The 26,158-nt window shown below is 43.3% G+C and overlaps 2 pseudogenes; one reads left to right on the top strand and one right to left on the bottom strand.

The window, feature by feature from the left end:
• Positions 1-6,188: 6,188 nt before the first annotated feature.
• Positions 6,189-13,655, top strand: LOC123323609 (annotated as a pseudogene).
• Positions 13,656-21,038: 7,383 nt separating this feature from the next.
• LOC123323597 lies at positions 21,039-21,497 on the bottom strand (annotated as a pseudogene).
• Positions 21,498-26,158: the final 4,661 nt, after the last annotated feature.

Genomic DNA, 26,158 nt, shown 5'->3' with positions numbered 1-26,158 from the left:
GACACCAGGATTTTTTCTGCTCTATCCTGAGGAATGCCTGTCTGTCTCAATGCCCCCACCCCTCTCCACACAAACAGTTTCCTCCTGTTCCCTTCATTTCCCTCTCCAGCTGTCCTCTGGGAATATGGCAGCCCATGTCACCCATCAAAGAGTAGCTATTTTCTCCTCCAGAAGCTACATGACACAGGCTTCCAACGGGGTAGGTGTCCTCCCTGCTTTTCCTTGGTCCTCCCAAATCATTTATCCCCCTTGTCCTTGCAAACTCTCAGCTACTTTAAAGCAAATTTCTGGATTGGGGCATCACACCATGCCTCTGTCATTCTGGAAGCAGTGACATTGAGGCCGATATGCGAATGGTGTGGGCAATGGCTAGGCACCAATGAGGAGGGGCCTCATGGTAGCCTCTGGGGAGCAAGTGAGCCCAGTGTGTTAGGTGTGAAGTAATACATCAACAAGGCTCTGTCCTCGGTGGTATGAAATTGGTAACATTAATGAAGTGAGAGAACAGGACCCTTGGGGGACATTAGGGGCTAGGGAAGGAAGAGATGAGTAGGTCACATTCAGGGTGCATAGAGCAAACATAAACTCAGACAGTGCAGCTGTAGATGACAGCGGATGCTCTGACAGAGCTGCCCAGTTCTATACAAGAAAGAGAAGCAAGGAAGAATGGTCTAAAGAGAGCACGGAAGTCTCCATGGAAGGATATGTTTACATCAACCGCTAGATTTTGGGAGACTTTAAAGGGGTTAGAAATGGTGAGGAAGACTGTTTATGTGGAAGAAAGAATATGAGTGTGGCAAAGATGCAAGAAAGACAATGTCATGTAAATATAATTACTTTAGTTTCAATGGAAATGGGGACTAGAGATAGGGAGATTTTGTTGTTGCTTGTTTGTCTGATTATTATTTTTAACGTATATAGAATGGAATGTGCATTCAGTGTAATCTAGCCGATTTTCTGCATGCTCAAAACAGTGTTCCAGATAGAATAAACTAGACTAGACAAAAAGTGTACTCATAGGGGGAGAAACTGGAGGCAGACATTTACTTGAATTATCTTTACAATATTATAATTCTTTGAAATTCTATGTCATAAAAGGATGTGTTATGCATTTTGAATAAAGCACACTGGAATTATCCTAGATCCATTATCCAAAAAAATGTATGACCCAATACGAATGCTAAGGAGAGCAAGAACACATCACGGAAATGTCTTGCCTTTTCCCTTCCCAAATTATTTTTTTAACAATTTGGTGAGTTACTTTTCATTAATATTCACACATTATTGTGAATAATAAATTGGCTCCTAAACTCCCGGGTTTTTTTCATGTACAGATCTTCCAGAAAGAATGTAGGACCACACATCATCACCTGTAGATGTAACTCACAGGCCAAAGGAGTGAGAAAAGTGTGCTTCCAGTCCCAAAACTCTGCCATTGTCATTGTCTGAAACTGACTTCATTGGCCACACTCTTCTGACTTCAAAAAGAGCTGTGAAGTGTGTGATCGTATGTGGACAGTACTGAACCCATACAGATCTAGACATTCAACTAACAAAGGATAGAATAGATGCTTTAGAGTCACCATGACGACCATGGACTTTAGTACCATGAAGAGGAATAACCATGGGAGACATTCATGTCAGGAGAGTTAGTAAGAGATGGTGATTTTATATGGAGGAGTGCAGAGAAAAAGAAAAGTTGGGATAACATTTTTTTTTTTTTCTGATTTCTGGCTCGGGCTGTTGTAAATGGTGGTACCAATGGTGATACACGCTTCAGGGGACTTTGGAAGTTCATTGTTAGGCATGGTGACTTTGATGTCACTGTGAGAGACTACTCACCAGACTCCCTTAAACTGGCATGGCAGCAACAACGAATAGATACAAGTTGGCCATGCAACAATTCTTTGGTGTATGATTCCGTGTCCTGAAAAATCAAAAGGACAAAAACAAAATTGTTAGTTCATTATAATGTCAATTAGCTAGTATAGAATGAAATTGTGAGCAGCTCAGCGGATTGATTTCATAATAAGGAGCATGGCTTAGCTCTCCACCCATGCCTGTGTTTGTGTATGTGGGTGGGAAACAAACCACACGCTGTCATTCAGCAAACTGCAAGTCCACTTCCCCCAGAGAACCTCATGGACCAGTTTCACCAGGCAGAGTACACAATCTGCTTCTGACTCACAACATCGAATTGTATTTCTTTACTCGGTTATATACTCTCATATCCTGAATACTACTCTCTCTTTCTAGAATATAGTAGTTTAAATGCTTATTTAAAATATAAAGTGTGTTGGCTAACTGAACATAATGAAAAATTAATAAAAAAATAAACCAAAATAATTATAGAAATACTAATATTGCAATTTTAGAAACAATAATAAAAACAACAGTAATAATCCTTGTCCCTATGTAACGACTAAGTGCTAAGCTCTGTTCTGCGTGTGCATGTATGTACCTGCGTATGTGCATGCATCTGTGTTATATACTGTGTTGTCTCTGAGTCTAGAAAAAAACCTTTGATAAAAATTCATTTGATAAAAAATTTGATTTGATAAAAATTCATTTCAGATAAAATTTCATGTCTGATTGATGTGTTGTATAATAAGACAATATAAATTTCAAAGATACTGTATTTGCATTGTATTTTCTTGTTTATCTCTTCAAATCATGGAAGTTTTTCACTTATATTACTACTCTCTTAATATAATCATTTGGGTCAGTAGCATACCCATTCCTAGGGAAAGTCACACTATCGTACATTTATGGTATGCATTTTTCATGTCAACTCCTTTAAATAAGCAATGATTTTATTCCATCCATATTTAGGGAAATCCATTGTTAGAACTCTGCCTCTTCTATGAAATTCCATTACAGTGAATTATCAGCAAAGACCATTTAACTGGAATCAATTGCACACCAACCATGTAAGTCTGGTATTTGAAGACAGTGCTTATAATAGCTATATCATTTTGGTCATTGATATCATACATTTTTAGAATACATCCCAAAATAAAAGTAGCATTATCTTTTAGTATAAATATAAGCATGTATATCAGACTTAATATTCCCAGGATTTCTACATTAAACACCTCAAGGTAAATATTACTCAGGAAGTAATGATCTATTATTTTTGTCTTTCATCTTACAGTCAAAATTTTAATATAAAGATGTAATGTAGGAACATACAAATAATTGAATAGATGTGTAGTCTTACTAATTTTATTGAATAGTTTCCTTCTATTTAAATGTAATTTCCCTTCTGTTTAAATTTAAGGAGATATTCTGAATGTTTTATTCATGTACTGAGAGATGGGACAGAAAAATGGAAAGAATATTTTTCAAACTAGTTAAGTCAAATGAGTGCTGCATAATGAATTTTCAAAATCTTGACAAATGTAAAATGGTAAAAAAATATTTGAGCATATTGCATTCACTAGGTAAAGTGCATGGAAGCCTTTCTTTTACCTGGGAGGCAAGTTTGGGATATGACTGTGTTTATAGTTAAAGACCTGGTATCTAATGATGACAGCATCTTCTATAATTAGTCTCCAAACTTCTAGAGGTTAGGATGGTGTAAACTGCATGTTACATCTCTTTACTTACATGTAGTATTATTAGACAGAGAATATTTAATGTCACATAGAGAGAAAGGGACTATAACTTTATAAGGGAAGCACAGATTTGGAAGATTTTACAGGATATGCACATTTGTCGTCCCTCTTTTAAACATAGTGTTAGGAAGCTCACCATTAGAGTATACCTCTTTGGATTCAAGAACAGATTTCATTCAACATTCTGGATGGCCTAGAAGGTATCATTTTATCTATCATTCTAGCATCATGGAAGGATATTCCAGATGCCTGATTGACCAGTTAGGCAAAGATTCTTAAAAGATGGTTGTACACCTGGGTGGCTTAGTTGGTTAAGCACTGGACTCGATCTCAGCTCAGCTCTTGAACTTCAGGTGCCCCATCGAAGTGGAAAGAAAGTAGCAGAACCTAGAAGATGAAGTAGTTGTTGAATTTATTATGGAGTACTTCTAATAGCTGAAGACAAAATGTAGACAAAATATTCTTGTAGAGGCAGCACAAACTGCTTAAAAATGTAAATATAATTGATATATTGTGGATAACTTTGGATATCAGAGTCCATAATCAAAAATACCTTGAACAAACATTTACTGAGAACCTACAATAGGCCAGGGACTACTATGTGATGGCGTTCTGCAGAAAATAGACATTACATATACTTTTGTTTTCTTTTTTTTTTTTTTAAGATTTATTTATTTTAGAGAAAGAGAGACAGGGAAAGGGAGGGAAAGTGTTAAGCAGACTCTGTACCTGTGTGCACAGCCTGACCTGGGGCTTGATCTCATGACCCTGATATGACAACCTGAGGCAAAACCAAGAGCTGGGCATTTAACTGACTGTGTCTCTCGGATGCCCCCACACTTCTCAACACTAAAATTGAGTATGGATTTTTGATGAGAATGAGCATAACAATTGAAATCATTAATGGAAAATGGAAAACCAGAATGACAAAATTATTCTTGGCAGTGAGAAAAAGTCAACAACTTTGGATAATGGTATATTGAATTTGAGTTGTCAATAATATTCATTGATTTTTTATTCATAGATTTTAAAGACTAACTTATGATCCACCAGTTCATGGAAGGCATCGATGCCCTTAAATCTCAATCCATGCCCTTACCAAATTTTACTGAGCTGTTGGTCAAACCAGTCAAAACAGCAAGACCTACTTAAACATGTATCTATCTGCAACGTCATTCAAAGGTTAATCTTTTAATATTCCTAATGTTATAGCAAAACAGTGGTCACATTCCAGGCCATCAAAATAGAGTGTAGAGGTTTATTTCATAATGAAGAATCTCAATAATCACTAAAATAAAACAGAAAAATACACATTATTTATATTTTATCAGGGACATATTTGTACGTTTGCTTCCCAAAGGGAAAACCAAAACACATTTCATTCAAACTTAAAAGAGTTTTTTTGTTGTTGTTTTTAAGATTCATGGTGCTTGAACTTACAACCCTGAGATCAAGGGTCACATGCTCTACTGACTAAGCCAGACAGGAACCCCAAACTTATGAATAGTTCTTAAAGAAGGCAAATGACTTGTTTTATATGTTATTTATTTTTCATGATTTGCAGCAGTGTTTTCTTAAATTCTCTCTGTGTGTATAAGTATGTATGCATGTATATCTATTTATTGGAGGGATAGATCATACATAGTGAATTTGTGCACATAGAGTAAAGGGAATACTTAAGTCACTACCCACATCTAAACAATTTCATTATTTAGGAAACAATATGATTCTCTGTATAAAGAATTAATGAAATATAATTCAATTTTGAGGAGTTAATAAAACTGGCCCAATTAAAATATATTCTCATTTTAACTGAATAAAATTTTCATTTTTTACATTTAAATGCTGATATTTACAAATTACAGATTAAATTATAAATACAGAGTAAGCTAGTTTTTATAGTATATCATTACTGATGATTTTAGAAAGATGTATAAATAATACATTTCATTTTCTTTAAGCTTTATCCAAATAAAAAATGAGACAGAAAATTGAGTTCCATATGCTATTCATTTATTCAGGTATTTAAGGGATAATATTGAGCAACTACTATATAGCAGGCATTGTGTAGCCATTCAGTTTATACAGAGGGCAAAACAATGATTTCACATTGGGAAGTTTAAGTTCTGATGAGTTAGAATGACCATAAAAAATAAATTTAGTTCATAAGTTTATTGAATATGTAAAAGATGAAAAGTGATTTGCAGAATACATCAAAGGACAGCACAGTAAGGAGAAATAGGCAAGTCGGGGGTTACTGAGATTTTAAGTACACTGTTCAGGGTGGGTCTCATTTAAAAAGTGACCTTTGACAAAAGATTGAACTGCATTTAGGAATACGGAATTAAGACTACATGGAGCTAACAGCTTTCTCAATAGACCAATATCATCAGTTGATTCAAACAAATAAATGGCCATGTTGTAAACCAAGCCCACTTCCAAAGCTGGTTGAGAGTCTGTTGACTTGAACTGCAAAATATGCATCGCTCTCATTTTATTATGCTTCTAAATGTAAATGAGTTTGAGATTTAGGCCACTGCATTTTAGCTCTATTTTTTTCTATTTTAGGAAAAGAGTGGAGTTCATCATGGGGCATGAGAATCACAGTTTCACCAGTGATTTCATTCTTTTAGGACTCTTTTCTTCTTCTCAATCAAGTCTAGTTTTCATGTCCTTTATATTCATCATTTTTATTATGACCTAACAGAAAACACAATCATGATCCTCCTTATCCTCAGGGACTCAAGACTCCATACTCCAATGTATTTCCTGCTCAGCCATCTGTCTTTCATGGACATCTTGCATATTTCCAACATTGTTCCCAAAATGGTCACTGACTTTCTGTCAGGCAGCAGAACTATTTCATTCGCAGGTTGTGGCTTCCAGATATTTCTATCCCTCACCCTCCTGGGTGGTGAGTGCCTTCTCCTGGCGGCAATGTCTTATGATCACTATGTAGCCATCTGTCACCCACTGCACTATCCCATTCTTATGAATGACTATGTCCGCATTCTCATGGCTAGAGGGTCCTGGATTGTTGGGACCGTCAACTTCATAGTCCACACAGCTTATGCACTCCAGTTTCCCTTCTGTGGCCCAAGAGCCATTGATCACTTTTTCTGTGAAGTCCCTGCCATGTTGAAGTTGTCCTGTGTGGACACAACACTCTATGAACGAGGAGTTTATGTAAGTGGCTTAATTTTTCTCCTTGTCCCTTCCTCCCTAATCCTTGCTTCTTATGTCCAAATTCTCCTTACTGTTCTTCAAATGAAATCATCAGAAGCACAGAAAAAGTCATTTTCTACCTGGTTCCTTCCACATGATTGTGGTCACAATGTACTATGGGCCATTTATTTTCACATACATGAGACCCAAATCATACCACGCTCCGGGCCAGGACAAATATTTGGCAATATTCTATACCATCCTCACACCCACACTGAACCCTATCATCTACAGTTTTAGGAATAAAGATGTTCTGAAGGCAATGAAAAATATGCTCAAAGTAACTTTCTCCATTAAAGATAGTAATAAAAATGCTTGAAGCATGTGTTTTCTATATCAATATTCAATGCTTAGAGATTATCCATTAGTCATATCTTTAGAAAGAAAATCAAAGTTTCTATCCATCAAGTGTGGAAAGTGGATTTTTCCAAACCTCCAATGAAAATAAAAAAAAAGTTTTACAGGTATTTGTTTTATAAATACATACATCCAGAAATGCACTGTTCCCTCCCATGAAAAATTCTAAGAACTTATAAAAATTGACTTTTATAATACAATCACGTTATATGGGATCTATCCATATAACTTTTCTATTTCATGAAACTAAAATTATAATTCCAAGGTTACAAGCAGCTATCAAAAATTCATAAAAATTATAGGCAAAATGGGTGCAGGTGTTCAAGAGGTAAAAATTCCAGTTATATGATACATAAGTTAAAAATAAGTAAGTCCTGTGGTGTAATTAATGTAGAGCATGGTGACTGTAGTTAACAATGGTCTGTTGTATATAAGAAAGTGGCTGAGAGTCATGATCCTGGAGTCCCAGGATCGAGTCCCGCATCGGGCTCCCTGCTCAGCAGGGGGTCTGCTTCTCCCTCTGACCCTCCCCCCTCTCATGCTCTCTCTATCTCATTCTCTCTCAAATGAATAAATAAAATCTTTAAAAAAAAAAAAGAAAGTGGCTGAGAGTGTAGGTTTTAGTAGTTCTCATCATAACAAAATGAATTGTAGCTCTGTGTGGTGACAGATGATAACTAAACTTATTTTGATAATTATTTTATAATATATAGATATATCAAATTTTATGCAGTACACCTAAGAACAGTAGAATTATATCAATTATACCTCAATAAAACAGAAACATAAACCAATGTATTTTAGTATTTAATAAATCATATATTATTATGTATTTTAATATACTAATACATTATGTAACTTATTTGATATACTCAATGCATTAAATATTATTTAGTAAGAATAACATTTATTAAGAGTTATTGAAGAACTAGCATTCAGTTTCTATTAATATGAGCTCTAAATCATGAAAACACTTCCCTTTGAAATCCACCATCCCTGTTTTCTTGCACAATCATGTAAACAAATATTGCATGTAAGAACCTCCATACATTAATTGCATCCCTGTCCTAGGTCTTCTGGATCTTTTTTGTATTGTGAATGTCTGAGTGAGAGGGCTACACCTCTGTACAGAGAAAGTGATGTAGAGGGGCCAAAAACAATCCAGCAGGCACAAGCAACTTCTGTTTTTGCCCCCTTTCAAACTTAACTGAGAGGGAATTTGGGAAACAAAATGTCAGAACTACATTAAATCCCAAACCAGTACAACGACATGCATCACTCTGCCCTCACCTGGACGTTTCGAAGAAAAAAACAAAACTTTTCAGAACTCCACTTGAAATATCCATTGTTCATTGAATAGTTTGTTTTGAAACCTTTGTTACTGAAGTGAGAAACATATATACATACACTTACATATATACATTAGTTGTGGTACAATGAAAGTACTCATCCTTTCTAGAAGCAAACACAAAATATTTAATGTGTGTATTAAAATTGTGTCTTGTTTTAGGTACACATATAGGGTTACATTTTGTAACATTTTTAGCATTTTATCCTAAAAATTAGTGCAAAGAAGAAAAATATTTTTTATATTATATAAGTAGTTGCTCCCGTTTTAGAGGCATAGATATTTACAATTGTTAGATTTTCTTGTTGGATAGACCCGTTAAGTAGGATATAGTGTCCTTCCTCATCTCTTACAATCTTTGGTTTAAAATCTAATTTGTCTGATATAAGGATTGCCATACCAGCTTTCTTTTGGTGTCCATTAGCATTGGAAATGGCTTTCCACCCCCTCACTTTTGATCTGGGGGTGTCTTTGGGTCTAAAATGAGTCTCTTGCAGACAGCATATCGATGGGTCTTGTTTTTTAATCCAATCTGATAGCCTATGTCTTTTGATTGGGGCATTTAGCCCATTTACATTCAGGGTAACTACTGAAAGATAGGAATTTAGTGCCATTGTATTGCCTGTAAGGTGACTGTTACCGTATATTGTCTGTGTTCCTTTCTGGTCTATGTTACTTTTAGGCTCTCTCTTTTCTTAGAGGACCCCTTTCAAGATTTCCTGTAGGGCTGGTTTTATGTTTGCTAATTCCTTTAGTTTTTGTTTGTCCTGGAAGCTTTTTATCTCTCCTTCTATTTTCAATGACAGCCTAGCTGGATATAGTATTCGTGCCTGCATATTTTTCTCGTTTAGTGCTCTGAATATATCCTGCCAGTCCTTTCTTGCCTGCCAGGTCTCTGTGGATAGGTCTGTTGCCAATCTAATATTTCTACCATTGTAGGTTACAGACCTCTTGTCCCGAGCTGCCTTCAGGATTTTCTCTTTGTCTCTGAGACTCATAAGTTTTACTATTAGATGTCAGGGTGTTGACCTATTTTTATTGATTTTGAAGGGGGTTCTCTGTGTCTCCTGGATTTTGATGCCTGTTTCCTTCCCCAAATTAGGGAAGTTCTCTGCTATAATTTGCTCCAATATACCTTCTGCCCCTCTCCCTCTTTGTTCTTCTTCTGGGATCCCAATTATTCTAATATTGTTGCGTCTTATGGTATCACTTATCTCTCGAATCCTGCCCTCATGATCCAGTAGTTGGTTATCTCTCTTTTTCTCAGCTTCTTTATTTTCCAACATTTGGTCTTCTATATCACTAATTTTTTCTTCTGCCTCATTTATCCTAGCAGTTAGAGCTCCATTTTTGATTGCACCTCATTAATAGCCTTTTTGATTTCGACTTGGTTAGGTTTTAGTTCTTTTATTTCTCCAGAAAGGGTTTCTCTAATATTTCCCATGCTTTTTTTCAAGCCCAGCTAGTATCTTTAAAATCATGATTCTGAACTCTAGGTCCAACATCGTACTAATGTCCGTATTGAGTAGGTGATTTTTTTCATCTTGTCATTTTGTGCAGAGCACAATAGATGAATGAGAGAACAAAATGGTAAGAGGGTAACAATGACCCCAGGAACATATACACTAAACAAATCAGAAAAGACCTGAAACTGGGGGAAAAGAAATGGAAAGAAAAAAAGAAAAGAAAAGAAAAAGATTAAAAAAAAAAACAGGATATGATCAAATATGATCAGGTTGGTTCATAGATCAGTGCCACACACTAGATTTTGGGTGTATTTTGGTCTGTTAGAAGAAACTGCCTCCCAAAAGTTTAAAGAAAGAAAACCTGGGCGCCTGGGTGGCTCAGTTGGTTAAGCGACTGCCTTCGGCTCAGGTCATGATCCTGGAGTCCCGGGATCGAGTCCCTCATCGGGCTCCCTGCTCGGCGGAGAGCCTGCTTCTCCCTCTGACCCTCCCCCCTCTCATGTGCTCTCTCTCTCTCTCTCATTCTCTCTGTCTCAAATAAATAAATAAAAATAAAAAAAAAGAAAGAAAGAAAAACTTACATATGTACAAAAATAAGGTTAAATATGGTGAAGCAATGGAATATGACTAGAAAGATGAAAATTATAAAAGAATTGATAAGAAGTTGTTTGAAAAAAGAAAGAAGAGGAAGAAAAAATAAAAAAGAGGGCGAGAATGTGATCAGGCAGGAGACTAGAACAAAGCCATACACTAGAGATACAGGGTATATTTTGGTCTGTTAGAAGAAATTGTATTCCAAAATTTTAGAGAGAACAACATATATATATATATATATATATATATATATATATATATATATATGTATGTATACCAAAAATAACGTTAAAATACTATGAAGGGATAGAATATGACTCTTAAATGAAAAATATTTTTTTTTTGAAAAAAGGGAATGATAAGTTGTTAGTTGAAAAAGGGGAAAAGAAAAATTTAAAAAAAAAAGCAAAAGAAAATTAAAAATATTCACTTTGAAAGACCAAAGAATCATGGGAAAAAAAGCCATGAAATCCATGTGCTGTATTCCCCTAGTGCTGGAGATCTGCCATTCTCATTGATTGGTAAACTTGGTCATGGCTGGCTGATTTTTTTTTAAGATTTTATTTATTTATTTGACAGAGAGAGACACAGTGAGAGAGGGAACACAAGCAGGCGGAGTGGGAGAGGGAGAAGCAGGCTTCCGGAGGTGCAGGGAACTTGATGTGGGACCCTGGGATCATGACCTGAGCCGAAGGCAGACGCCTAACGACTGAGCCACCCAGGTGCCCCTCGGCTGGCTGTTCTTGCTGATCTTTTGGTGAAGGGTCCTGTTGCCGAGGTTCTCAAATGTCTTTTCCCGAGGAGTAATCACCCTGCCCTTGCTGGGGGCAGCGCTAAGTAATCTGCTTGGGTTTGCTCTCAAGAGCTATTGTTCCCTGCAAGCTTTCTGTACAGCTTTGGAGACAGAGAGTGAAAATGGCGGCCTCCCAATCTCCGCCCCGAGGAGCTGAGAACTCAGGGCCCCACTCCTCAGTGAGCCCCCAGAAAAAAGCAATCACTCCCATCTCCCCAGTCTCTGGCTGCACCCCGTGATCACTCGGCCTGTGACGGAGCATATCTATCTCTGGCACATGATCCCGTGTGGAGTCTCCGACCCCAGCAGATTCCTGAGGTGGCTCCTGCGCCGCTCCTCCCAGGGGAAGAAGGGGATTCCTCCCGGATCTGCCACTTGTTGGGTCCCTGCTGGAGGAGCAGTGGCCCGACTGTGCCCCAGATCACAGTTTATGGCAACCCTGAGCTGAGAGCTGACTCCTCGGCTCTGTCTCTGCAGCCGGCTTCCCTGCTCTGCTACCTGGGAGCTCGGCCACACTCAGGCACCCCCCGTCTTTCTGTGACTCCGAGGGTCTTGAGACCACACTGTCCCACAAGGGTTCACCCCCCTGGGCGTGGAAACAGTATGAGCAAATCCTCAGCCTTGCTGCAGGACAAGACTTGAGAAGGGAATTTTGTCTTTTGTGTCATCCTGGTGCCTGTCCTTAATTTACTGATTTGTTCTGAGACCCACAGCACTGGTGTTTTAATCCTGTTTCTGTCGCTAACCATGTGATTTTGGCCAAGCCACTTTATCTTTCAGGGCTTCAGTTTCTTTTTCTGTAAGAACAAAACAAAGATTGGACTAGGTCCTCTAAAAGCCTCTCCCTGGAACTAAAGTGTCACATATAGACTCCAAGCCTTCCTGTAACAGGCTAGGACTTAGCTGGGGAGGGTTGTTGAGGATCGTATTTGAAAATAAAAATGCCTGATGTAGAAGACAAATACTTTGTCATCAGCTTGTCTTATATTTCACTTTTCATTGGATAAAAACAAAACAAAACAAACAAAGAAACTTGTCATTTCTAGTGAAATAGACATTTATATTCCTGTTCAGAGAAAAAAAGAAAAAGGCCACCTCAACTAACACATGTTTTTACAGTGTATATTCACTTAAAGCAGTACAGAGTGGATTAACATGTGGCTGTTGTATTTACATTATTAAAAGCTGTGTATATATGTATCAGCTTGGACTTGTTTTTCAGTTTCTCCAGTATATTATCAAAAGAAGTTGAAGCTCAAGAAGTGGTTTAAATAAAGTTTCTGCTAGCTTTCCTTATCATGAGGGAAAAAGAGAATCTTGCGTCTAGACTAGACTGAACCCGTCTTCTGTCCTACGATGCAAAGCATATTCTGCACCTCCTTCATAAGCACTGCTCGCTTCCATCCCCAGTCACAGAAGAGTGTGCATCCCCACTGGGTTTCCATCCAGTCATCAGATTCATGATTTCTGGCCTTTTATGCAGCTTAGCGAAGCCAGTTTGCCGTTGATTGAAAGTTTATCTCTCTTTGGCGCAACCTGTTTAGAGTCATGGTGAGTTCCTGGTGTTCCTCTTCTTTCTTCTCAGCCCCAGAATCTGGCTTACCAGACAGCATTTAGAACCCAGTGCAGACGCGGGATGACGAGGACCTTTGCATCTAGATGCATGGCTCTATGGCCCTGGACACAGATATCTAGTGGCAAGAGCACGCCAAGGCAAGGTATTGGATTCTGAAGTTTCCCTCAAAGGCTAGAGTCACCCAGTCTGGATGCACCCAAAGGAGCACCTGAACCAGCCCAATCCCAAAGTGTTTTTCGAGATTTATTTAATTAATTTCTTTATTTACATCAGGATGTCCAGTTGTCCCAGCGTCATTCTGAAAAGACAATATTTGGTTCATTGTCTTGTCTTTGTTTCTTTGAGAAAAGTCAGTTAACTATATCCATGTGAGTCTTTTTCTTGGCCTTTTTTTTTTTTTTTGCCATTGATGTCTTCATTTATTCTCACACCAGACAGCCAGTCATGATTTATGCAACTTTAGAAAATCTTGAATTTGCATATCACTCATCTTTCAACATTCTTCCTTTTCAATATAGTGTTGGCTATTTTAGGTCTTTTTTCTCCCACATAAGTATATAATCACATTGTCAATGTCTGCAAAATAACTTGATGGAATTTTCATTGCTATTTCATCAGATCTATAAATCTAAACAAATAGAACGAATATCTTCACGACATTAAGTTCTCCTATCCTTGAAAATGGAACATCTCATCGTTTATTCGGTTCTAATTGCATTCATCAGAATTCTGTACCATTTTCCATAGAGATCTGGTACATATTGTATTACATTTGTACCCAACAATTTTCTTCCTTTTTTTCTTTTTTTCCCCCTTAGTGCTAATGTAAATGATATTGTGTTTTCCATACCATATTACACTTGTTCATTGATGGCATACGGCAGGGTTGCAGTTGGTATATTAAAATTTTGTCTTGCAAATTTGGTAAATTACCTATTATTTTCACGAGTGCTTTTGTCAACTCTTTTGGGTGCTTCTGTTCAGCCTGGTGTCCAAGGGTATTTCTGCAAAAATGATTTATGTCCCTAGCCCCATCACACATGCTCTGGCAAATTGGAGTTTGGACCCTGGCATGAAGTTTCCAAACTCTGGTCACCAGAGCTAGTATTTCCTGACTGCATGTCCCTGTGTGATGCGGACGTCTGAAGAGTAAATGTGACAAGATGAGGGAACCAGGCTGGAGGGAGGCCAGAAGCAGGGGACCATTCCCTGCCTCTGGATGATTTCCTGTAGGTGAGGTACGTACAGACTGGAGTGAGGAGCCTGGAGTGTGGGCTTTCTGCTCTGAGTCACAGAAGCACTGCAGAAGTTGGGGGAGCCACAGATTACTACTTGCTGCTCCATGTGGAGGGGTGGATGGACAGAGTAAAGAAGAAAAGGAGACAGGTAGGAACAGGTGGGAACAGGTGCGCATGGAATACTCAGGTGTCTGTGGATATGGAAGAAGGTGTCTACCTCTAATAGGCAAAGCTGAGATTCTGCCATTTGTTGGACAGAGGAAGGAGGAAAGTAAGGTTCCAAGTTTGTCTTCTCCCTAGAGATTATCCCTTAACCTCAACACAGGATGTGGGAGCTCAAGTGCCTTGTGGATGCTCATGAGCTGGGGTCTGCCTGTGACTGTAGTGGAGGTAAGAGAGCCTAGAGCCATGGCCCCTTGGGGGAGCTCAAGGCACTGTGCTCATATCACCTTGGCATGAACTGATTAGAGCCATGAAAAAGCTCTCTTAGGGAAGGTCAATGTGAGGGGGACCTGGGAGAAGAGAGGTTAGTATCTCTAAGATGGATGGTGTCTGATCTTATAGGAGGGCTGCTGCTTTCAGGAGCCAGTGGGGAGGCTGGTGGAGTCCAGGTCACTTGGATTTGAGGGGGAAGTGGATCACAGTGCGATCCCAGAGCTGCTAACCTCTAGTAGCCACCTGCTCAGACCCCACTTACCAGACACATTTTCTGGACACAGCAGGATCTTGGAGGTGCTGGGACCCCACTTTGGGGGTGTGAAGCAGAGCAGTTCACCCCTTGAGCCCCCATTCCTTCTTCTGTAAAATGTGGGCAACTTTGGGGGGATGGCTGTGTGAGCAGGATACAGGAGAAGGCAGGGTTGGGGAGGGAATCTACAAGAGCAGGGGACAGATGCTGCCCAGAGGGGGGAGGGCAGGCTGTGAACCAGGTCCATGTACTGTCAGTTCCTTCCCAAACTCAAAACAGCAGGTTCAGGAGGAAAGCCGTCTAGGTCCTGCCTCTGTCCTGTCCCACACCTGGCCTTGTCTACCCCTTAGGGTACAGCATATCACAGCCCAGCACCTGCCCAGTCACAGACCATCACCAGGTTCCTCCTGCCTCCAACACTGCTGCTTAATACCCACACATTAGGGTCCTGGGGAAGCTTGGAGCTTCAAGGAGCCAGGGTGGGACTGATAGCATTAGGGAACTATTCTGAGGTTTGTTGAAAGGTAGAACAATACTATAGGTAGGGAGGGATTTAGTGATTCACAGGAAGGTTCAGATAGTACAGAAATGTCCCATTGCAGAGGCACTCTTGGCTCATTTTGCCCCAAGGTAACATCCTACATCACAGCAGGACACTATTCGCACCAGGAAACTGACAGTGGAATGATGGATATGTCTAGGTCTGTCACATTGCCATGGACATTTATATGTTCAACAGCACAATCCAGGTATGGAACTACTCTATCAGCACAAAGATCTCCTTCATGTTATCCACCCCTTGCCCAGCCATCCCTTCCATGCCATTCACCCCTGTGTTTTACACTTTGGATGTGTTGGCATTTTGTTACATGAGGGGACTCCTACAGCTGTGACCAGTGATGTTTTTTGTTTGATTGTTTTCACTCAGGATAATATATCTGGAATCCATCCACGTTTTGTGTTATCCTAACTTTCTTACTTTTTATCACTGAGTTGTGCTCCCTAGGTTGGAAATGCCACAGTTTGTTCATCTGCTCCCCTTTTGAGGGATATTTTGGTTTGTTTCCAGGCTTTAGAGACTACAAATAATCCCACAGTGAATATTTGGGCACAGTGTTTTGTGGGATCTTAAATTTTCATTCTCTAGAATAAAGGTCCAGGACAGTGAGTGCTGGGTTGTCGCATTTATGTTTCGCTTTTGCAGAACCTATCAAACTGTCTTACCAGAGTGGCTGTTCCATTTACATTCCCACCAGCAAAGTAGGAGAGCTGGCTCTTTCCTACATTTGATGTTTTTACTCTGTTTTATATTAATGAGCTGTCCTAAAAGGTAGGTAGCAGTGATTACTCAATCAGGTTTTTCCTTTACATTTCCCTCATGGCAACTAATGTACTGTTTTTTTCTTGTGCTTATTTGCCATGTGCATGTTCTCTTTGCTGAAATGTCTGTTCATGTCTTTTACCCATTTGCTATTTGGATAGTTTTTTTTTTTTTCCTCCTCCTGTTGAGTGTTGGTTTTTTATATATTATAGATAGAAGTTCTTTGTCAGATTAGTGGTTTGCAAATATATTCACTTAGTGTATAGCTTGTTTTTTCATCCTCCTAACAAGATCTTTACTACAACAGGTTTTAATCTTGATAAAGTCCAGTGTTATGCCCTATGAATCCTCCTTTCTTGTCTTGTACAAAAATGCACCAAATGCTAGGTTCAGAAAATGGCTAAACATCTGTAATGCATTTTCTCACAGTTCTGCTGGGTAGAAGTCCAACATAAGGCACCAATTTGATCAGGTTCTGAGGAAGCCTATCCTCCTGGAGCTTTGTCGATAGCCACCTTCTGGCTTTGCGCTCACATAACCTTTCTTTGCAGGTGTGCATGGAGAGTGAAAGTTCTCTGTGTCTTTTCTCATAAGCATGCTAACCCCATCATGAGAATCCTAACCTTGTGACCTAACTCAACCTATGTTCCTCCCAAGGTGCCAGGTCCAGTTTCATAGGGGTTAGAACTGAAACATGTGAGTGGGATGGGGGATCAAATTTAGTCTATACCATGTGTCTTGACGGATGTCTTGGGGTTCCCTCTGTTTGGGTTTTGTTCATTTTCTTCAATTTTAGGCTCATGCTTTTTGTCAAATTTGGGAGATGATCAGCCATGTTTTCTTAAAATATTCTTTTTTTTTTCTCCTTTACATTTCCTTGAAATACTTTTTAATCCCTCCTTTTCTTTTTTTCTCATTCTGGGATTCTTGTAACATGAATAGATTTTTGTTTTTGTAGATTTTTTTTCTCTCTCCATTGTTCATATGAGATACTTTCTGTTGTTGTACCTTCAAGGTACTGACTCTTTCCTCTGTCATCTACATTGTCCTACTGAGCCATTTTACTGCATTGCAAAAATATTAGTTATATTTTTTTTCAGTTCTAATTCTTAATTATGTTCTTTTTTATATCTTTCTGTCCTGAGACTTACTTTCATTTGATTCAATCCCAACTGCAATAGCTTATTGACGCATTTTTATAATGGTTCCTTCCAAACCCAGTGGAAATCCCAACATCTCGGTCATCATTGATCTTGGCGATCTTTGGATTGTGTGGCATATTCAAGATGACATTTTTCTGGACATTGGCAAGGTGAATGTTCTTAATTACCCATCTTGCATATTTAGGGTGTTATGTCATGTGACTCTGGATCTTCTTCATTCTGGTGTGTGAGCAGGTGGTGGGTCTACAAGAGTGTGGCTAGTATGGGAAGCCCCAGTTATGTGCTCAAACCAGAAGAAGCAAACTGAAGGCTGACCAAACATAGCCATGAAGTTACAGTGTACCTGTGGGGAATCTCACATCTTCCTGTCATTCTTACCAAAAGCTAGAGATGAGGGCACATGACAGCTAAAAACATGTTGTTTGCTGAATTTACTTCTGTGCATGGATGAGGCCTTTCTAAGGACCCAAAGTCTAGTTGGGAGGGGAAGATTTTAGGAAAAGTGTGTTCCGTGTATGGACGTCATTTGAGAAATTTTGTTTATGTTGGTGGAAGAAGGATTGGCTTACTGAGATGGCTGGCATTGCTGTTGGGCTTGTTCAAAACTCAAGTCAAGGTGGCCCCTCTTACGAGTGTCCTCATCCTAGATATCATCCTCCCAGGAGCTGCTGAGGGAGCTCAGGCCTCATAGAAAAGGTGAGCCCGAGCTGTGAGCTGACTGGTGTGAAATGAGACACAAGTTCCCCTCCCTACTCACGTTTGCAAATGCCAGCTTGGGAATGACCTTTACCCTCATCCAAGCCATCAGAGTGGAGTCACAAAGGGAGCATAGCCTGGTAGTCAGCTCACCTGGAAGGCCCAAAGGCTAGTCTCTCCCTCTCTCTTCATCAGCCTGGGGCAGGTGTGGTGTCCTCTCACATCCACTCTGGCACTCTCTAGGGGAAGCAGACCACTCACCACTGAACACAGGACCAGGGGTCTCATGAAGTATTCTCCTTTCAGGCCTACCCCCAGGACCATGCCCAGCCCTGTTACAGCCTCCTCTGGGCTGCAAGCCCCAGGTGCTTGCTTCCTGACTGGCAACCTCTTGCTCTGTTTAGCCAAAGCGAGCCTCTCCTCTTACACTTTGGAACCCACATCACACAGAACTGCTGGAGTAGGGTAACTTTTCAGATCATCACAATAAGACAGGATGAAGAGAATATCCTTGAACCCCCCAAAGTACAGATTAGGCATTTCAAACCATCTCTGTTTCTTCCAGAACAGCTCTCTCTACAGTCCATCATGACTCACCCCACAGATGGGGGAGTCCATTCATTCAGGGCAAATTAAGACATCTCTTTGGGAAACTCTGTTGCCAAAATTAACACTGAACATTTCTTTCAAGGTGTGGGTTTCCTGAAATGGAAGTGAGCTCCTTAAACCACACTCTCAAATTCAGCATTTCAATTCCACAGGGGAAAACTGAAGACGGTTTAAACTTGCTCATACTGCACCCCTCAGTTTGGCAGCAGTGGGAAGAACTGACTGCAGGGTGGTGAGCTGGAGGGGCTGTTTCAGGTGCAGCTGCAGCCATGCCGTAAGTAGACTCAACTGAAACAGGGTTCTCAGAGTGTCACATCACACAGTGAGTCTCAAGGGAGTATGGTTGTGCTGCAACTTGTAGAAACCTCTGTAGAACTCTGCCTTCCACTGTGAAAAGGAAGAAAACCCTGTGGGCCAATGCTACACAAATCCAGGAATGGTCTCCCCAGTTCAGCTTCACAAATGGCCCCACTCTCCTACTCGCTTATGCCCCAAACCAAAATGCCCTCCTGTACTCCCTTCCGGTAAACACCCATCTGCCCGGGTTGCTCTTCTCTGCCCATTCAGCTGATGTCCCTGTGGAGGACTGAGTGAAAACTACGGAATTCCCTGTATCCCACACTGGTCCTGCTCAGACCTCCTGTGGATTCCAGGGCACATGTTCCTCGGTCGACCGCACCCTCTAGCTCCCCATGTCTGCATGTCACCCCCTTTCACTACCTATCTCCCCTGGAATGCTGCTCCCAAACTCCATGCACCTTGCCACTTAGGGGTGCCGCAGGAACTCCTCAGAGAACACCTCCCTCTACAAACTAGTCCATCACCCAGTCCTCTCTTTCCATCCCCTGAGCTCACACACTGGTCCCAGGAGTCACCGACATTGCTTCACTGCACTGTGTCAGTGTCTCTCAGAATGCTACCTCCATGAGCCCAGGGACGGATCCCCTCCATCTGTTTAGTGTCCTTTAGGCCTTTGGCACTAGTGAATGCACTGCTCTCGAGGGAAGTCACATGAGAAGAAACAATCCAACCCAATCTAGTTGTACGCAATATGGAGTAATATTTGAATAGTAGCTATCCATCCAAGAGTCCCATATGGACCCCCAAATCTTTATTAAGTGCTTCTTCTTTAAAGCATTTTCCTGCTGAGAAGGAGATAGTATTCCCTGGGACCCAGCCTGAGCCTGCTTTGTTGCTGAGGAAACCATGTGCTGAAACCAAAAGCAGATGAGACGTACAGCAGATAGAGCCTCAGGACAGCAGGACCATGGTAGGGGGCTGGGGACTAAAGCCACAGTGCTAAGAGACCCATGGCCCCACAAGTTGGGAAGGTTTCACACCCTCGATGCTTCACACACACATGAAGCATGCAGTGCCCGAACCCACCTTTCAGCCCATGCTCTCCTGGGCAGCAGGCCTAGTGGGGATGAGGTGGACAATGGTGTCCTCATGTCCCTCATGAGGGTTCTGCAGCCATCCCCAGCTTCTGCATTCAGGGCCACGGCAGGCTTCTGCAGACGACTACTCTGCATAACTGTCTCATTAAGCCTCTGGTCCAGGGGCAGAAGAGCCTGCCAGGTAGGGTGCATCCAGGGCACCCTGAGCCTCAGGCTGGCTGGCCGTGGGGAATGCAGGAGTAACTTGTGCCCAGAGCCCCTCAGCATCACATGGGGACCATGCACAACACAGCCTCTGGCTTGTCTTGCAGGTGGACTTGGAGGCCGTTGGGGAAGCGGCTCAGTCAGCCAAGATGGCTGTGAGGACACTGCAGACATAGGATGAGGCTGCAGAAGTCTCTGTCCTGTCGAAAGCTGTCATGTCTCCACATCCCAGGCTTACTGGTACCTTTACACAACCCAGGGAGCAGAACAGGAACTTGGGATAAGGGGGATCGGACAGCAGGTTAATTGGCTTCTCAACTTTTGTCATGAACAGATAGCTATTTTTTTTTTTTTAGAACATCTTAAATTTTTAATCCTTTCTATACAGGTTACCCCGACCACGTCTGATTAAGAAAACTGTCGAGGGGCGCCTGGGTGGCTCAGTTGGTTAAGCGACTGCCTTCGGCTCAGGTCATGATCCTGGAGTCCCAGGATCGAGTCCCGCATCGGGCTCCCTGCTCGGCAGGGAGTCTGCTTCTCCCTCTGACCCTCCTCCCTCTCATGCTCTCTGTCTCTCATTCTCTCTGTCTCAAATAAATAAATAAAGTCTTTTAAAAAAAAAGAAAACTGTAGAAAGTTAGTACCTGCCACAAGCAAACGCCAGGCGGCGGCACGTGTCAATTTTCCACAGAGTCCTGCTTTGCGGGGTCTCCGCTCACACTCGCTGGAATCCGTCGTGGCAGAGTTTAGTCCACAGGTCGCTTCTCCCCATATTTCTTTGGAACCTCTTCAGCGTTCTTACAGAATTTTTTACGGTCCTTAGAGTATTCTTCAGCTAGGTCAGCCCAAAGTGGGTCCTCGGGCTGGGGATCGTTCACCAGTGCTGTGAGGGACTGGATTACTTGGCCGGTTCTGGTTACTGGCTTCCAGTTTTCAGCACTAATACCTGGCACAAAGACCTGCCCATTTTCATCGATGTTCAGGTGACAGATCTTTGTTTTAAATGTGATCTTCGGTGGTTTGAGTGGGTACTCTGCTGGAAAGTTGATTTCCATTCTGAAAGCCCCCTTATCATATGGAGGGTTGTCAGGAACAATAAGCCTTCACCAAGTCAATAAATTAGCTTCATCAACCTGGATGTTATGGAAGTCTTTCATTCCACATTCGTGGATTTCTTCAAGCTCCTTCATCAGCCTCCTGCTGGCCACAATCTTGGCTCTGGAGGGGCTTGAGCAGGCAGCTATTTTATCTACTCTACTGCCTGTTTTACATAAGCTAAACTTTCCCTGCTTGTTACCATCTTGGATCCCAGGTTTCTTCAACTGCATGATCATGTGGGAAAGTTCTTGGACACTCTGTGACCTTTCAGGCTTCAGCAGGCCTAAGGTCAAGTGGCTGTTAGCAGGTGTGGGGGTGAAGAGCTTGCTGGGCAGGGCAGCCAGCTCACATCCTGGGGGATCCACTGCCAAAGGTGACCCCTGCTGAGCTCTGCTTCTGGAGGGAAGGGATCTCACAGCCCTGAGACCAAAAGACAGAACCTCACATTCCCAGAGCCAGGTTGGCCCCCTGGCTCTCCTCATTCCTCACCTACACGTCCCCTAACAGAGCCAGCCAGGACCCCACGGGAGATCCAGCACCATCAGCATCAGTAGGAGGAGAGTCAACTACTGAATGAAAACTCTAGTCCCTTTCTCTCCATGTCTTGAAAAGCAAACACCGTACCTGGGGTTATTGTGCAGTGGGCAGCGGGCAGAGGGTGCAGGTGGACTGCAGCTGAGACAGAATTAGCTGGATTTCTTGACACTGCCGTTTTCTTTGTCTCTGGAGGAAAAGAGAGGTGATTAACTGAGGTTTTAGCATTTCTCATTTCAGCAGATATAATCAAACAAATAGTTGGAAATGGTCTTTTATGTGCACAAAGCTTTCCACATTTCTAGAAAAGAAAATGCTCAATTGACAGGGACTGGCAGAGCAGAACTGGATAGAATCCAGGGGTCCTCACACCTGACATGCAGTCTGGATACGAGAGAGGTTGCAACTGTGCTATGGAGTGACGTTGGAGACCTTTAAACTGTATTTCCAGGTGATAAATTTAGAGAGAAAATTATGTTTCACAACATAAGTTTGTGGGTATTATACTCTAACCCTGTTCACTAACCCCCTTTTTTCAGTTTTAGAGGTAGAATTTACTGATTCATCAGTTCCATATAACACCAGCACTCATTACACCACCTGTCTCCTTGACACCCATCACCCAGTTACCCCGTCCCCCACCCATCTCCCCTCCAACACCCTCAGATTGTTTGCTATAGTTGAGACTCTCTTGGGACGCCTGGGTGGCTCAGTCCATTAAGTGCCTGCCTTTGGCTCAGGTCATGAACCTGGAGTCCTGGGATCCAGCCCCATGCTGGGCTCCCTGCTAAGTGGGGAGACTGCTTCTCTCTCTGCCTCTGCCCCTCACCCCGCTCATGCTCTCGCATATAAATTATTTTTTTGAGTCTCTTTTGCTTTGTCTACCTCCCTGACTTATTTTATTTCCCCCCATTCTCCTGTGTTCATCTATTTTCTTTCTTAAATTCCACATGACTGACATCATATAATTGTCCTCCTGATTGACTTATTTCACTTATCATAGAAACCTCTGGTTCCATCCCCCTGGTTGCAAATGGCAAGATTTCTTCATTTTTGATGGCTGAGTAGTACTCCAATGGGTATATATAGCAGATCTTCTTTATCCATTCGTCTGTCAATGGACACCTGGGCTCTTCCCATAGTTTAGCTATTGTGGACATCTCTGCTATAAACATTCAGGGGGTGCAAGTGCCCCTTTGAATCACTGTTTGTATCCTTTGGATAAACACCTACTAGTGCGATCCTGGGATGTAGGGTAGCTCTATTTTTCATTTTTGAGGAACCTCCATGCTGTTCTCCAGAGTGGCTGCACCAGCTTGCATTCCCACAAGCAGTGTAGGAGGATCCCTTTCCTCCGCCTCCTCACCAGCACCTGTTGCCTCCTGTGTTGTTAATGTCAGCCATTCTGACAGGTGTGCGTTGGCCGCTCATCCTGGTTTGGATTCGGATTTCCCTGACGATGAGTGACGTTCAGCATATTTTCACGTGTCTGCTGGTCATCTGGAAGTCTTCTTTAGAGAAATGTCACTCGTTTCTATTTAACGTGCCCTTTCGGGGTAACTCATCCTGGTTTTGATTTCAGCACAGCAGCTTCCCGGGCAGTGACTGTCCTCGCCCTTGACTCTGGTGCTTCAGCATCACATGGTAGACTGTGCCGTAGGCCCGAGAGTTCATTTCCCCTCTTTCTGGCACTGGGCAAGCTCCTGACTTGAGCTCAGATGGCTGACGTTTCCACTCAAAGAGCCTGTCTCCAGTAAACACACTGCGGGCCAGGCCACCAGACCTGCAGATCCCTCCCTACTCAGAGGCGCCTCTGTTTGGGAGAATCTGGGTGGGTTTTCACACCTGCCCACTGTGCCCCTTGCCTTTTCTCTTCCTGTGCTTGAAGTTCTCGCACTGACGTTTAAGTTCATCAGTGAAGGAGGAACCCTAAACCCCGCCCCCACCGACCCCCCAGCAACAGCAGATGCCCAGCCCCAGGCGCTGTGACGTCCAGGATCTGCAAGCAGCACACCGAGACTTCTGGCATGTTCCAGGGGGGCTGCAGCTACAAGGCCTGGGAGACCCCAGTAGGAACCCAGGGTGAGAGGGGCGGGGACAGCTGCCTGCTGACTGGCCAGAATGAGAGGGGTGGGGACAGCTGCCTGCGATTGGCCAGGATGAGAGGGGCAGGGCCAGCTGCCTGGTGACTGGCCAGGATGAGAGAGGCGGGGAGAGCTGCCTGGTGTCTGGCCAGGGTGAGAGGGGCGGGGACAGCTGCCTGCAATTGGCCAGGGTGAGAGGGGCGGGGACAGCTGCCTGTTGATGGCAAGGATAAAAGGGGCGGAGACAGCTGCCTGCTGATTGGCTGGGGTGAGAGGGGCGGGGACAGCTGCTTGCTGACTGGCCAGGATGGGAGGGGCGGAGACAGCTGCCTGGTGACTGGACAGGATGAGAGGGGCAGGGACAGCTGCCTGCTGATTGGCCAGTGTGAGAGGGGCGGGGCCAGCTGTCTGTTGATTGGCAAACATAAAAGGGGCAGAGACAGCGGCCTGGTGATTGTCAAGGAAGAGCGGGACAGAGAAAGCGGCCTGCTGATTGGTGAGGGAGAGCGGGGCGGTGAGAGCCGAGTGGTGATTGGTCAGCGATAGCGGGGTGAGGACAGCTGCCTGGCTCCTGGCCAGTGGGTGAGGGTGGGGACAGCCGCCTGCTCTTGGGGCAGGGACCCCAGGTGAAGAAGTCTGGCTGGGGACGGTCCAGGGATTGGGGGACGGGGACATCGCCTCCTGCTCCGCCAGGGCCTGGTGGTGACTTAGGGGTCCTGTTGCAAGCAGTCACCAAAGCCAGAACCCCAGCGCTCTGGGGGGAGCGAAGACTCCACCTCTGCGCCCCGCCCGTCCCCCGGGCGCCCGACCGCACACACGCAGCCAGGAGCAGCCCGGCCTCCCTCACGGCGCCCTGCATGCCAGCCCATGTCCCTGCTCCAACCCACGGTTGGCAGAACAGAGCCCACACTCGTTAATGGGACACCATGATCCACACGGAGAGCCGCCAACCCCCCTGCGCCCCTGCAGACGCTCCCCAGGCGGAGGCCGCCTGCCCAGCCCACTCCCCGCCCTCTGACACCTGCCCACATGCATCGTGGGCGCCCAGCCCCACACTCTGCCTCGCTGGTCCCAGAGGCCGCCTCTTCCTGTCCACTCAGCATCCCTGCCTGGTCCAGACGAGCTGGCTGCAAGCTTTGTGCACCAGGTCCCGAGCACTGCACCCCATACCGCCTTCCGAGAATGTGAGCCCGGAGGATGCAGACCGTGCACAGGACGCAGACACCTCCCCCTGCCTCCTGGCAACGCACGGTGACCACGTACTTGGCTCCCAAGCGGTGCTCCCATTGCCAAACAGGGAAGAAGTGGCCACATGGACCCTCCCACCCCAACACTGGCAGTGACTCTGTAAGACGCTTGGAAGATCAGGCCACGGAGCACAAAGAACCACCCAAACCAGAAAAGTAGGGCATCTGTACCCAGACGTGGGAAACTGAGGCTACTACCCAGGCGCAAATCCCCCACTCCGGTAGAGGGTCCAGGTGTGGGGTGTCTGTGAAGGGAAATGCCGTTCCCTCTGTTGGGGTCTTACTCCCTAATGTCAGTGATTCAGGGCTGGATGCCAAGACCTGGCTGGTGCTTGCCGCTATCCAGAGTGCAGTACCCATATTGGGTCACTGTGCCCAGGTGCTGGTGCTTCCATGGCCTGCAGGCCTCTGGCCTGGGTTGGCTTCAGCCCGATGTCTTGGTTACACACCACCTGGGCAGCCTTTTATCATTTGGGGTATTTTCTCCTGAGTGAGCCAAGGATGCCAAGGTTAAAGACGAGAGGAAGACCAGCAGCTGGGAGAGCTCTCCATGGGAATCAAAGCCATCGATAAACTTTGAGAGAACTGGGTGGATTTTAACACAAGCAAGAAGAGTAATAAATAACTCTCCAAGAAAGAGTTTAAGCTAACAAATTCCCTCCCAATGGCTGTGGAATTACATTAACATTTAAAATAAAATTCTGTTTTTTGTGGAGCCTGGGTGGCTCAGATGGTTAAGTGTCTGCCCTCAGCTCATGTCATGATCTCCAGGCCCTGTGATCAGCCCCATGTGCAGCTCCCAAGTCGGTGGGGAGTCTGCTGCTTCTTCTCCCTCTGCCTCTCCCCCCAGCTTGTTCTTTCTGTGTCTCTGTGTCTCTCCCTCAAATGAATAAATAAAATCTT

Source organism: Neomonachus schauinslandi, chromosome Y, assembly GCF_002201575.2.
Source record: "Neomonachus schauinslandi chromosome Y, ASM220157v2, whole genome shotgun sequence".
Taxonomy (NCBI): Eukaryota; Metazoa; Chordata; class Mammalia; order Carnivora; family Phocidae; genus Neomonachus; species Neomonachus schauinslandi.
This window is presented reverse-complemented; position numbering and strand designations above follow the sequence as displayed.